Source organism: Ambystoma mexicanum, chromosome 13 (genome assembly GCF_040938575.1).
Source record: "Ambystoma mexicanum isolate Mex_15411 chromosome 13, UKY_AmexF1_1, whole genome shotgun sequence".
Classification (NCBI taxonomy): domain Eukaryota; kingdom Metazoa; phylum Chordata; class Amphibia; order Caudata; family Ambystomatidae; genus Ambystoma; species Ambystoma mexicanum.
Genome location: NC_090938.1, coordinates 43,480,607 through 43,495,471, shown reverse-complemented (window position 1 = coordinate 43,495,471; position 14,865 = coordinate 43,480,607).

Sequence of the window (14,865 nt, the reverse complement as noted above, 5' to 3'; positions counted from 1 at the left end):
GCAGTCCTTGCCCACATAAACACTCTGCATGCTGCATCCCCTTGTGCGCAGTCCTTGCCCCATAAATGTTCTGCATGTTGCATTTACTTGTGCGCAGTACTTGCCGCATAAATACTCTGCATGTTGCATCCCCTTGTGTGGTCCTTGCCGCATAAATATTCTGCATGTTGCATCCACTTGTGCGCAGTCCTTGCCCCTGTAAACAATCTGCAAGCTTTATCCCCTTGCGCGCGGTCCTTGCCCCATAAATGATCTTCATGTTGCACCCTTGTGCGCATTCCTTGCCCCATAAATGCTCTACATGCTGCATCCCCTTTTGCGCAGTTCTTGCTGCATAAATACTCTGCATGTTGCATCCACTTGTGTGCAGTCCTTGCTGCATCAATACTCTGAATGTTGCATCCCCTTGTGCACAGTCCTTGCCCATATAAACACTCTGTAAGCTGTATCCCCTTGTGCGCAGTCCTTGCCCAATAAATTATCTTCATGTTGCATCCACTTGTGCGCAGTCCTTGCCGCATAAATACTCTACATGTTGCATCCCGTATGCACTTTTTGCCCCATAAATACTCTTCAAGATGTATCCCCTTGCACGCAGCCCTTGCCCCATAAATGCTCTGCCTGTTGCATCCACTTGTGCAGTCCTTGCTGCATAAATACTCTGCATGTTGCATCCCCTTGTGCGCAGTCCATGCCCCTATAAATACTCTGCAAGCTGTATCCCCTTGCGCGCATTCCTTGCCCCATAAATTATCTTCATGTTGCATCCCCTTGTGTGCCGTCCTTGTCCCCATAAATGATATTCATGTTGCATTCCCTTGTGCGCAGTCCTTAGCCACATAAACACTCTGCATGCTGCATCCCCTTGTGCGCAGTCCTTGCCCCATAAATGCTCTGCATGTTGCATCCACTTGTGCACATTCCTTGCCGCATAAATACTCTGCATGCTGCATCCCCTTGTGCGCAGTCCGTACCCACATAAACACTCTGCAAGCTGTATCCCCTTGCGTGCAGTCCTTGCCCCATAAATGGTCTTCATGTTTCATCCCCTTGTGCGCAGTCCTTGCCGCATAAACACTCTGCATGTTGCATCCCCTGTGTGCAGTCCTTGTCCCTATAAACACTCTGCAAGCTGTATCCCCTTGCGCGCAGTCCTTGCCCCATAAATTATCTTCATGTTGCATCCACTTGTGCGCAGTCCTTGTCCCTATAAACACTCTGCGTGCTGCATCCCCTTGTGAGTAGCCCTTGCCCACATAAACACTCTGCATGTTGCATCCACTTGTGCGCAGTCCTTGCCGCATAAATACTCTGCATGTTGCATCCCTTTGTGCGCAGTCCTTGCGGCATAAATACTCTGCATGTTGCATCCACTTGTGCGCAGTCCTTGCCCCATAAATGATCTTCATGTTGCATCCACTTGTGCGCAGTCCTTGTCCCAATAAACACTCTGCGTGCTGCATCCCCTTGTGAGTAGCCCTTGCCCACATAAACACTCTGCATGTTGCATCCACTTGTGCGCAGTCTTTGCCGCATAAATACTCTGCATGTTGCATCCCTTTGTGCGCAGTCCTTGCCCCATAAATGCTCTGCATGTTGCATCCTTTTGTGCGCAGTCCTTGCCCCTGTAAACAATCTGCAAGCTTTACCCCCCTCGCGCGCAGTCCTTGCCCCATAAATGAGCTCCATGTTGCAACCACTTGTGTGCATTCCTTGCCCCCATAAACACTCTGCAAGCTGTATCCCCTTGCGTGCAGTCATTGTCCCATAAATGCTTTGCATGCTGCATCCCCTTGTGCGTAGTCCTTGCCCCATAAATCATCTTCATGCTGCATTCCCTTGTGCGCAGTCCTTGCCACATAAATGATCTTCATGTTGCATCCACTTGTGCGCAGTCCTTGCCGCATAAACACTCTGCATGCTGCATTCCCTTGTGCGTAGCCCTTGCCCACATAAACACACACTCTGTATGCTGCATCCCCTTGTGCGCAGTCCTTGCCCAATAAATGTTCTGCATGTTGCATTTACTTGTGCGCAGTTCTTGCCGCATAAATACTCTGCATGTTGCATCCCCTTGTGTGGTCCTTGCCCCATAAATGCTCTGCATGCTGCATCCCCTTGTGCGCAGTCCTTGCCCACATAAACTCTGCATGCTGCATCCCCTTGTGTGCCGCCCTTGCCCCCATAAATGCTCTGCATGTTGCATCCACTTGTGCATAGCCCATGTCCCTATAAACACTCTGCATGCTGCATCCGCTTGTGCGCAGTCCTTGCCCACATAAACACTCTGCATGTTGCACCCACTTGTGCGCATTCCTTGCCCCCATAAACGCTCTGCAAGCTGTATCCCCTTGCGTGCAGTCCTTGCCCCATAAATGCTCTGTGCACAGTTCTTGCTTCATAAATACTCTGCACGTTGCATCCCCTTGTGTGGTCCTTGCCGCATAAATATTCTGCATGTTGCATCCACTTGTGCGCAGTCCTTGCCCCTGTAAACAATCTGCAAGCTTTATCCCCTTGCGCGCGGTCCTTGCCCCATAAATGATCTTCATGTTGCACCCTTGTGCGCATTCCTTGCCCCATAAATGCTCTACATGCTGCATCCCCTTTTGCGCAGTTCTTGCTGCATAAATACTCTGCATGTTGCATCCACTTGTGTGCAGTCCTTGCTGCATCAATACTCTGAATGTTGCATCCCCTTGTGCACAGTCCTTGCCCATATAAACACTCTGTAAGATGTATCCCCTTGTGCGCAGTCCTTGCCCAATAAATTATCTTCATGTTGCATCCACTTGTGCGCAGTCCTTGCCGCATAAATACTCTACATGTTGCATCCCGTGTGCACTTTTTGCCCCATAAATACTCTTCAAGATGTATCCCCTTGCACGCAGCCCTTGCCCCATAAATGCTCTGCCTGTTGCATCCACTTGTGCACAGTCCTTGCTGCATAAATACTCTGCATGTTGCATCCCCTTGTGCGCAGTCCATGCCCCTATAAATACTCTGCAAGCTGTATCCCTTTGCGCGCAGTCCTTGCCCCATAAATTATCTTCATGTTGCATCCCCTTGTGTGCCGTCCTTGTCCCCATAAATGATATTCATGTTGCATTCCCTTGTGCGCAGTCCTTAGCCACATAAACTCTCTGCATGCTGCATCCCCTTGTGCGCAGTCCTTGCCCCATAAATGCTCTGCATGTTGCATCCACTTGTGCACATTCCTTGCCGCATAAATACTCTGCATGTTGCATCCCCTTGTGCGCAGTCCGTACCCACATAAACACTCTGCAAGCTGTATCCCCTTGCGTGCAGTCCTTGCCCCATAAATGGTCATGTTTCATCCCCTTGTGCGCAGTCCTTGCCGCATAAACACTCTGCATGTTGCATCCCCTGTGTGCAGTCCTTGTCCCTATAAACACTCTGCAAGCTGTATCCCCTTGCGCGCAGTCCTTGCCCCATAAATTATCTTCATGTTGCATCCACTTGTGCGCAGTCCTTGTCCCTATAAACACTCTGCGTGCTGCATCCCCTTGTGAGTAGCCCTTGCCCACATAAACACTCTGCATGTTGCATCCACTTGTGCGCAGTCCTTGCCGCATAAATACTCTGTATGTTGCATCCCTTTGTGCGCAGTCCTTGCGGCATAAATACTCTGCATGTTGCATCCACTTGTGCGCAGTCCTTGCCCCATAAATGATCTTCATGTTGCATCCACTTGTGCGCAGTCCTTGTCCCAATAAACACTCTGCGTGCTGCATCCCCTTGTGAGTAGCCATTGCCCACATAAACACTCTGCATGTTGCATCCACTTGTGCGCAGTCTTTGCCGCATAAATACTCTGCATGTTGCATCCCTTTGTGCGCAGTCCTTGCCCCATAAATGCTCTGCATGTTGCATCCTTTTGTGCGCAGTCCTTGCCCCTGTAAACAATCTGCAAGCTTTACCCCCCTCGCGCGCAGTCCTTGCCCCATAAATGAGCTCCATGTTGCAACCACTTGTGTGCATTCCTTGCCCCCATAAACACTCTGCAAGCTGTATCCCCTTGCGTGCAGTCATTGTCCCATAAATGCTTTGCATGCTGCATCCCCTTGTGCGTAGTCCTTGCCCCTATAAACACTCAGCATGTTGCATCCCCTTGCGCGCAGTCCTTGCCCCATAAATCATCTTCATGCTGCATTCCCTTGTGCGCAGTCCTTGCCACATAAATGATCTTCATGTTGTATCCACTTGTGCGCAGTCCTTGCCGCATAAACACTCTGCATGCTGCATTCCCTTGTGCGTAGCCCTTGCCCACATAAACACACACTCTGCATGCTGCATCCCCTTGTGCGCAGTCCTTGCCCAATAAATGTTCTGCATGTTGCATTTACTTGTGCGCAGTTCTTGCCGCATAAATACTCTGCATGTTGCATCCCCTTGTGTGGTCCTTGCCGCATAAATACTCTGCCTGTTGCATCCCCTTGTGCGCAGTCCTTGCCCCTGTAAACACTCTGCAAGCTGTATCCCCTTGCTCGCAGTCCTTGCCCCATAAATTATCTTCATGTTGCATCCACTTGTGCGCAGTCCTTGCCCCATAAATGATCATGTTGCATCCACTTGTGCGCAGTCCTTGCCCCTATAAACACTCTGCATGCTGCATCCCCTTGTGAGTAGCCCTTGCCCACATAAACACTCTGCATGTTGCATCCACTTGTGCGCAGTCCTTGTCGCATAAATACTCTGCATGTTGCATCCCTTTGTGCGCAGTCCTTGCCGCATAAATACTCTGCATGTTGCATCCCCTTGTGCGCAGTCCTTGCCCACATAAACACTCTGCATGCTGCATCCCCTTGTGCGCAGTCCTTGCCCCATAAATGTTCTGCATGTTGCATTTACTTGTGCGCAGTCCTTGCCGCATAAATACTCTGCATGTTGCATCCACTTGTGCGCAGTCCTTGCCCCTGTAAACAATCTGCAAGCTTTATCCCCTTGCGCGCAGTCCTTGCCCCATAAATGATCTTCATGTTGCACCCTTGTGCGCATTCCTTGCCCCATAAATGCTCTACATGCTGCATCCCCTTTTGCGCAGTTCTTGCTTCATAAATACTCTGCATGTTGCATCCACTTGTGTGCAGTCCTTGCTGCATCAATACTCTGAATGTTGCATAACCTTGTGCACAGTCCTTGCCCATATAAACACTCTGTAAGCTGTATCCCCTTGTGCGCAGTCCTTGCCCCATAAATTATCTTCATGTTGCATCCACTTGTGCGCAGTCCTTGACCCATAAATGCTCTGCATGTTGCATCCAATTGTGCACAGTCCTTGCTGCATAAATACTCTGCATGTTGCATCCCCTTGTGCGCAGTCCATGCCCCTATAAATACTCTGCAAGCTGTATCCCCTTGCGCGCAGTCCTTGCCCCATAAATTATCTTCATGTTGCATCCCCTTGTGTGCCGTCCTTGTCCCCATAAATGATATTCATGTTGCATTCCCTTGTGCGCAGTCCTTGCCCACATAAACACTCTGCATGCTGCATCCCCTTGTGCGCAGTCCTTGCCCCATAAATGCTCTGCATGTTGCATCCACTTGTGCACATTCCTTGCCGCATAAATACTCTGCATGTTGCATCCCCTTGTGCGCAGTCCGTACCCACATAAACACTCTGCAAGCTGTATCCCCTTGCGTGCAGTCCTTGCCCCATAAATGGTCTTCATGTTTCATCCCCTTGTGCGCAGTCCTTGCCGCATAAACACTCTGCATGTTGCATCCCCTGTGTGCAGTCCTTGTCCCTATAAACACTCTGCAAGCTGTATCCCCTTGCGCGCAGTCCTTGCCCCATAAATGCTCTGCATGTTGCATCCACTTGTGCGCAGTCCTTGCCGCATAAATACTCTGCATGTTGGATCCCCTTGTGCGCAGTCCTTGCCCCTATAAACACTCTGCAAGCTGTATCCCCTTGCGCGCAGTCCTTGCCCCATAAATGATCTTCATGTTGCATCCACTTGTGCGCAGTCCTTGCCCCATAAATGCTCTGCATGCTGCATCCCCTTGTGCGCAGTCCTTGCCCACATAAACTCTGCATGCTGCATCCCCTTGTGTGCTGCCCTTGCCCCCATAAATGCTCTGCATGTTGCATCCACTTGTGCATAGCCCATGTCCCTATAAACACTCTGCATGCTGCATCCGCTTGTGCGCAGTCCTTGCCCACATAAACACTCTGCATGTTGCACCCACTTGTGCGCATTCCTTGCCCCCATAAACGCTCTGCAAGCTGTATCCCCTTGCGTGCAGTCCTTGCCCCATAAATGCTCTGTGCGCAGTTCTTGCTTCATAAATACTCTGCATGTTGCATCCACTTGTGCGCAGTCCTTGCCGCATCAATACTGTGCATGTTGCATCCCCTTGTGCACAGTCCTTGCCCCTATAAACACTCTGCAAGCTGTATCCCTATGCGCGCAGTCCTTGCCCCATAAATTATCTTCATGTTGCATCCACTTGTGCGCAGTCCTTGCCCCATAAATGCTCTGCATGTTGCATCCACTTGTGCAGTCCTTGCCCCATAAATGCTCTGTGCGCAGTTCTTGCTTCATAAATACTCTGCATGTTGCATCCACTTGTGCGCAGTCCTTGCTACATCAATACTCTGCATGTTGCATCCCCTTGTGCGCAGTCCTTGCCCCTATAAACACTCTGCAAGCTGTATCCCCATGCGCGCAGTCCTTGCCCCATAAATTATCTTCATGTTGCATCCACTTGTGCGCAGTCCTTGCCCCATAAATGCTCTTCATGATGCATCCCCTTGTGCGCAGTCCTTGCCCCTATAAATACTCTGCAAGCTGTACCCTCTTGCGCGCAGTCCTTGCCCCATAAATTATCTTCATGTTGCATCCCCTTGTGTGCCGTCCTTGCCCCCATAAATTATCTTCATGTTGCATCCCCTTGTGCGCAGTCCTTGCCCACATAAACACTCTGCATGCTGCATCCCCTTGTGCGCAGTCCTTGCCCCATAAATGCTCTGCATGTTGCATCCACTTGAGCACAGTCCTTGCCGCATAAACACTCTGCAAGCTGTATCCCCTTGCGCGCAGTCCTTGCCCCATAAATGCTCTGCATGTTGCATCCCCTTGTGCGCAGTCCTTGCCGCATAAACACTCTGCATGTTGCATCCCCTGTATGCAGTCCTTGCCCCTATAAACACTCTGCAAGCTGTATCCCCTTGCGCGCAGTCCTTGCCCCATAAATGCTCTGCATGTTGCATCCACTTGTGCGCAGTCCTTGTCCCAATAAACACTCTGCGTGCTGCATCCCCTTGTGAGTAGCCCTTGCCCACATAAACACTCTGCATGTTGCATCCACTTGTGCGCAGTCTTTGCCGCATAAATACTCTGCATGTTGCATCCCTTTGTGCGCAGTCCTTGCCCCATAAATGCTCTGCATGTTGCATCCTTTTGTGCGCAGTCCTTGCCCCTGTAAACAATCTGCAAGCTTTACCCCCCTCGCGCGCAGTCCTTGCCCCATAAATGAGCTCCATGTTGCAACCACTTGTGTGCATTCCTTGCCCCCATAAACACTCTGCAAGCTGTATCCCCTTGCGTGCAGTCATTGTCCCATAAATGCTTTGCATGCTGCATCCCCTTGTGCGTAGTCCTTGCCCCTATAAACACTCAGCATGTTGCATCCCCTTGCGTGCAGTCCTTGCCCCATAAATCATCTTCATGCTGCATTCCCTTGTGCGCAGTCCTTGCCACATAAATGATCTTCATGTTGCATCCACTTGTGCGCAGTCCTTGCCGCATAAACACTCTGCATGCTGCATTCCCTTGTGCGTAGCCCTTGCCCACATAAACACACACTCTGCATGCTGCATCCCCTTGTGCGCAGTCCTTGCCCAATAAATGTTCTGCATGTTGCATTTACTTGTGCGCAGTTCTTGCCGCATAAATACTCTGCATGTTGCATCCCCTTGTGTGGTCCTTGCCGCATAAATACTCTGCCTGTTGCATCCCCTTGTGCGCAGTCCTTGCCCCTGTAAACACTCTGCAAGCTGTATCCCCTTGCTCGCAGTCCTTGCCCCATAAATTATCTTCATGTTGCATCCACTTGTGCGCAGTCCTTGCCCCATAAATGATCATGTTGCATCCACTTGTGCGCAGTCCTTGCCCCTATAAACACTCTGCATGCTGCATCCCCTTGTGAGTAGCCCTTGCCCACATAAACACTCTGCATGTTGCATCCACTTGTGCGCAGTCCTTGTCGCATAAATACTCTGCATGTTGCATCCCTTTGTGCGCAGTCCTTGCCGCATAAATACTCTGCATGTTGCATCCCCTTGTGCGCAGTCCTTGCCCACATAAACACTCTGCATGCTGCATCCCCTTGTGCGCAGTCCTTGCCCCATAAATGTTCTGCATGTTGCATTTACTTGTGCGCAGTCCTTGCCGCATAAATACTCTGCATGTTGCATCCACTTGTGCGCAGTCCTTGCCCCTGTAAACAATCTGCAAGCTTTATCCCCTTGCGCGCAGTCCTTGCCCCATAAATGATCTTCATGTTGCACCCTTGTGCGCATTCCTTGCCCCATAAATGCTCTACATGCTGCATCCCCTTTTGCGCAGTTCTTGCTTCATAAATACTCTGCATGTTGCATCCACTTGTGTGCAGTCCTTGCTGCATCAATACTCTGAATGTTGCATCACCTTGTGCACAGTCCTTGCCCATATAAACACTCTGTAAGCTGTATCCCCTTGTGCGCAGTCCTTGCCCCATAAATTATCTTCATGTTGCATCCACTTGTGCGCAGTCCTTGCCGCATAAATACTCTACATGTTGCATCCCGTGTGCAGTTTTTGCCCCATAAATACTCTGCAAGATGTATCCCCTTGCACGCAGTCCTTGACCCATAAATGCTCTGCATGTTGCATCCAATTGTGCACAGTCCTTGCTGCATAAATACTCTGCATGTTGCATCCCCTTGTGCGCAGTCCATGCCCCTATACTCTGCAAGCTGTATCCCCTTGCGCGCAGTCCTTGCCCCATAAATGATCTTCATGTTGCATCCCCTTGTGTGCCGTCCTTGTCCCCATAAATGATATTCATGTTGCATTCCCTTGTGCGCAGTCCTTGCCCACATAAACACTCTGCATGCTGCATCCCCTTGTGCGCAGTCCTTGCCCCATAAATGCTCTGCATGTTGCATCCACTTGTGCACATTCCTTGCCGCATAAATACTCTGCATGTTGCATCCCCTTGTGCGCAGTCCGTACCCACATAAACACTCTGCAAGCTGTATCCCCTTGCGTGCAGTCCTTGCCCCATAAATGGTCTTCATGTTTCATCCCCTTGTGCGCAGTCCTTGCCGCATAAACACTCTGCATGTTGCATCCCCTGTGTGCAGTCCTTGTCCCTATAAACACTCTGCAAGCTGTATCCCCTTGCGCGCAGTCCTTGCCCCATAAATGCTCTGCATGTTGCATCCACTTGTGCGCAGTCCTTGCCGCATAAATACTCTGCATGTTGAATCCCCTTGTGCGCAGTCCTTGCCCCTATAAACACTCTGCAAGCTGTATCCCCTTGCGCGCAGTCCTTGCCCCATAAATGATCTTCATGTTGCATCCACTTGTGCGCAGTCCTTGCCCCATAAATGCTCTGCATGCTGCATCCCCTTGTGCGCAGTCCTTGCCCACATAAACTCTGCATGCTGCATCCCCTTGTGTGCTGCCCTTGCCCCCATAAATGCTCTGCATGTTGCATCCACTTGTGCATAGCCCATGTCCCTATAAACACTCTGCATGCTGCATCCGCTTGTGCGCAGTCCTTGCCCACATAAACACTCTGCATGTTGCACCCACTTGTGCGCATTCCTTGCCCCCATAAACGCTCTGCAAGCTGTATCCCCTTGCGTGCAGTCCTTGCCCCATAAATGCTCTGTGCGCAGTTCTTGCTTCATAAATACTCTGCATGTTGCATCCACTTGTGCGCAGTCCTTGCCGCATCAATACTCTGCATGTTGCATCCCCTTGTGCGCAGTCCTTGCCCCTATAAACACTCTGCAAGCTGTATCCCTATGCGCGCAGTCCTTGCCCCATAAATTATCTTCATGTTGCATCCACTTGTGCGCAGTCCTTGCCCCATAAATGCTCTGCATGTTGCATCCACTTGTGCAGTCCTTGCCCCATAAATGCTCTGTGCGCAGTTCTTGCTTCATAAATACTCTGCATGTTGCATCCACTTGTGCGCAGTCCTTGCTACATCAATACTCTGCATGTTGCATCCCCTTGTGCGCAGTCCTTGCCCCTATAAACACTCTGCAAGCTGTATCCCCATGCGCGCAGTCCTTGCCCCATAAATTATCTTCATGTTGCATCCACTTGTGCGCAGTCCTTGCCCCATAAATGCTCTTCATGATGCATCCCCTTGTGCGCAGTCCTTGCCCCTATAAATACTCTGCAAGCTGTACCCCCTTGCGCGCAGTCCTTGCCCCATAAATTATCTTCATGTTGCATCCCCTTGTGTGCCGTCCTTGCCCCCATAAATTATCTTCATGTTGCATCCCCTTGTGCGCAGTCCTTGCCCACATAAACACTCTGCATGCTGCATCCCCTTGTGCGCAGTCCTTGCCCCATAAATGCTCTGCATGTTGCATCCACTTGAGCACAGTCCTTGCCGCATAAACACTCTGCAAGCTGTATCCCCTTGCGCGCAGTCCTTGCCCCATAAATGCTCTGCATGTTGCATCCCCTTGTGCGCAGTCCTTGCCGCATAAACACTCTGCATGTTGCATCCCCTGTGTGCAGTCCTTGCCCCTATAAACACTCTGCAAGCTGTATCCCCTTGCGCGCAGTCCTTGCCCCATAAATGCTCTGCATGTTGCATCCACTTGTGCGCAGTCCTTGCCGCATAAATACTCTGCATGTTGCATCCCCTTGTGCGCAGTCCTTGCCCCTATAAACACTCTGCAAGCTGTATCCCCTTGCGCGCAGTCCTTGCCCCATAAATTATCTTTATGATGCATCCCCTTGTGTGCAGTCCTTGCCCCAGAAATTATCTTCATGTTGCATCCCTTTGTCGGCAGTCCTTGCCCCAGAAACTATCTTCATGTTGCACCCCCTTCTGCGCAGTCCTTGCCCCATAAATGATCTTCATGTTGCATCCACTTGTGCGCAGTCCTTGCCCCATAAATGCTCTGCATGCTGCATCCCCTTGTGCGCAGTCCTTGCCCACATAAACTCTGCATGCTGCATCCCATTGTGTGCCGCCCTTGCCCCCATAAATGCTCTGCATGTTGCATCCACTTGTGCATAGCCCATGTCCCTATAAACACTCTGCATGCTGCATCCGCTTGTGCGCAGTCCTGCCCACATAAACACAATGCATGTTGCACCAACTTGTGCGCATTCCTTGCCCCCATAAACGCTCTGCAAGCTGTATCCCCTTGCGTGCAGTCCTTGCCCCATAAATGCTCTGCATGTTGCATCCACTTGTGCGCAGTCCTTGCCGCATAAATACTCTGCATGTTGCATCCCCTTGTGCGCAGTCCTTGCCCCTATAAACACTCTGCAAGCTGTATCCCCTTGCGCGCAGTCCTTGCCCCATAAATTATCTTTATGTTGCATCCCCTTGTGTGCAGTCCTTACCCCAGATATTATCTTCATGTTGCATCCCCTTGTCGGCAGTCCTTGCCCCAGAAATGATCTTCATGTTGCATCCCCTTCTGTGCAGTCCTTGCCCCATAAATGATCTTCATGTTGCATCCACTTGTGCGCAGTCCTTGCCCCATAAATGCTCTGCATGCTGCATCCCCTTGTGCGCAGTCCTTGCCCACATAAACTCTGCATGCTGCATCCCCTTGTGTGCCGCCCTTGCCCCCATAAATGCTCTGCATGTTGCATCCACTTGTGCATAGCCCATGTCCCTATAAACACTCTGCATGCTGCATCCGCTTGTGCGCAGTCCTGCCCACATAAACACTCTGCATGTTGCACCAACTTGTGCGCATTCCTTGCCCCCATAAACGCTCTGCAAGCTGTATCCCCTTGCGTGCAGTCCTTGCCCCATAAATGCTCCGTGCGCAGTTCTTGCTTCATAAATACTCTGCATGTTGCATCCACTTGTGCGCAGTCCTTGCCGCATCAATACTCTGCATGTTGCATCCCCTTGTGTGCAGTCCTTGCCCCTATAAACACTCTGCAAGCTGTATCCCCTTGCGTGCAGTCCTTGCCCCATAAATTATCTTCATGTTGCATCCACTTATGCGCAGTCCTTGCCACATAAATACTCTACATGTTGCATCCTGTGTGCAGTCCCTGCCCCATAAACACCCTGCAAGATGTATCCCCTTGCACAGTCCTTGCCCCATAAATGCTCTGCATGTTGCATCCACTTGTGCAGTCCGTGCCCCATAAATGCTCTGCATGTTGCATCCCCTTGTGCGCAGTCCTTGCCGCATAAACACTCTGCATGCTGCATCCCCTTGTGTGCCGTCCTTGCCCCCATAAATGCTCTGCATTTTGCATCCCCTTGTGCGCAGTTCTTGTCCCTATAAACACTCTGCATGCTGCATCACCTTGTGCACAGTCCTTGCCCCATAAATGCTCTGCATGTTGCATCCACTTGTGCGCAGTCCTTGCCACATAAATACTCTACATGTTGCATCCTGTGTGCAGTCCTTGCCCCATAAACACTCTGCAAGATTTATCCCCTTGCACACAGTCCTTGCCCCATAAATGCTCTGCATGTTGCATCCACTTGTGCAGTCCTTGCTGCATAAATACTCTGCATGTTGCATCCCCTTGTGCGCAGTCCTTGCCCCTATAAATACTCTGCAAGCTGTACCCCCTTGTGCGCAGTCCTTGCCCCATAAATTATCTTCATGTTGCATCCCCTTGTGTGCCGTCCTTGCCCCCATAAATTTATCTTCATGTTGCATCCCCTTGTGCGCAGTCCTTGCCCACATAAACACTCTGCATCCCCTTGTGCACAGTCCGTGCCCCATAAATGCTCTGCATGTTGCATCCACTTGTGCGCAGTCCTTGCTGCATAAATACTCTGCATGTTGCATCCCCTTGTGCGCAGTCCTTGCCGCATAAACACTCTGCATGCTGCATCCCCTTGTGTGCCGTCCTTGCCCCCATAAATGCTCTGCATTTTGCATCCCCTTGTGCGCAGTTCTTGTCCCTACAAACACTCTGCATGCTGCATCCCCTTGTGCGCAGTCCTTGCCCACATAAACTCTGCATGCTGCATACCCTTGTGTGCCGCCCTTGCCCCCATAAATGCTCTGCATATTGCATCCCCTTGTGTGCAGTCCTTGTCCCTATAAACACTCTGCGTGCTGCATCCCCTTGTGCAAAGCCCATGCCCACATAAAAACTCTGCACGTTGCATCCCCTTGTGCGCAGTCCTTGCCCACATAAACACTCTGCATTCTGCATCCGTGTGCCGTCCTTGCCACCATAAATGATCTTCATGTTGCATCACCTTGTGCGCAGTCCTTGCCCCATAAATGCTCTGCATGCTGCATCCCCTTATGCTCAGTCCTTGCCGCATAAATACTCTGCAAGCTGTATCCCCTTGTGTGCAGTCCTTGCCCCCATAAACACTCTGCATGCTGCATCCCCTTGTGCGCAGTCCTTGCCCACATAAACACTCTGCATCTTGCATCCCCTTGAGCGCAATCCTTGCCCCATAAATGATCTTCATGTTGCATCCCCTTATGTGCGGTCCTTGTCCCTATAAACACTTTGCATGCCGCATCCCCTTGCACGTAGCCCTTGCCCACAGAAACACTCTGCATGTTGCATCCTCTTGTGCGCAGTCCTTGCCCACATAAACACTCTGCATTCTGCATCCCCTTTGTGCCGTCCTTGCCCCATAAATGATCTTCATGTTGCATCCCCTTGTGCGCAGTCCTTGTCCCCATAAACACTCTGCATGCTGCTTCACCTTAAGCGCAGCCCTTGCCCACATAAAAACTCTGCACGTTGCATCCCCGTGCGCAGTCCTTGCCCACATAAACACTCTGCATGCTGCATCCCCTTGCGCGCAATCCTTGCCCCATAAATGATCTTCATGTTGCATCCCCTTATGTGCAGTCCTTGTCCCTATAAACACTTTGCGTGCTGCTTCACCTTGAGTGCAGTCCTTGCCCCATAAATGCTCTGCATGCTGCATCCCCTTGGGCGTAGCCCATGTCCCTATAAACACTCTGCATGCTGCACCCCCTTGCGCGCAGTCCTTGCCCCATAAATGATCATGTTGCGCCCTTGTGCGCATTCCTTGCCCCCATAAACACTCTGCAAGCTGTATCCCCTTGTGTGGAGTCCTTGCCCCATAAATGCTCTGCATGCTGCATCCCCTTTTGCGCAGTTCTTGCTGCATAAATTCTCTGCATGTTGCATCCACTTGTGCGCAGTCCTTGCCGCATAAATGCTCTGCATGTTGCATCCCCTGTGTGCAGTTCTTGCCCCTATAAACACTCTGCAAGCTGTATCCCCTTGCGCGCAGTCCTTGCCCCATAAATTCTCTGCATGTTGCATCCACTTGTGTGCAGTTCTTGCCCCTATAAACACTCTGCAAGCTGTATCCCCTTGCGCGCATTCCTTGCCCCATAAATTCTCTGCATGTTGCATCCACTTGTGCGCAGTCCTTGCCCCCATAAACACTCTGCAAGCTGTATCCCCTTGCGTGCAGTCCTTGCCCCATAAATGCTCTGCATGCTGCATCCCCTTGTGCGCAGTCCTTGCCCCATAAATGCTCTGCATTGTGCATCTCCTTGTGCGCAGTTCTTGCCGCATAAATACTCTGCATGTTGCATCCCCTTGTGCACAGTCCTTGCCCCTATAAACACTCTGCAAGCTGTATCCCCTTGCGCGCAGTCCTTGCCCCATA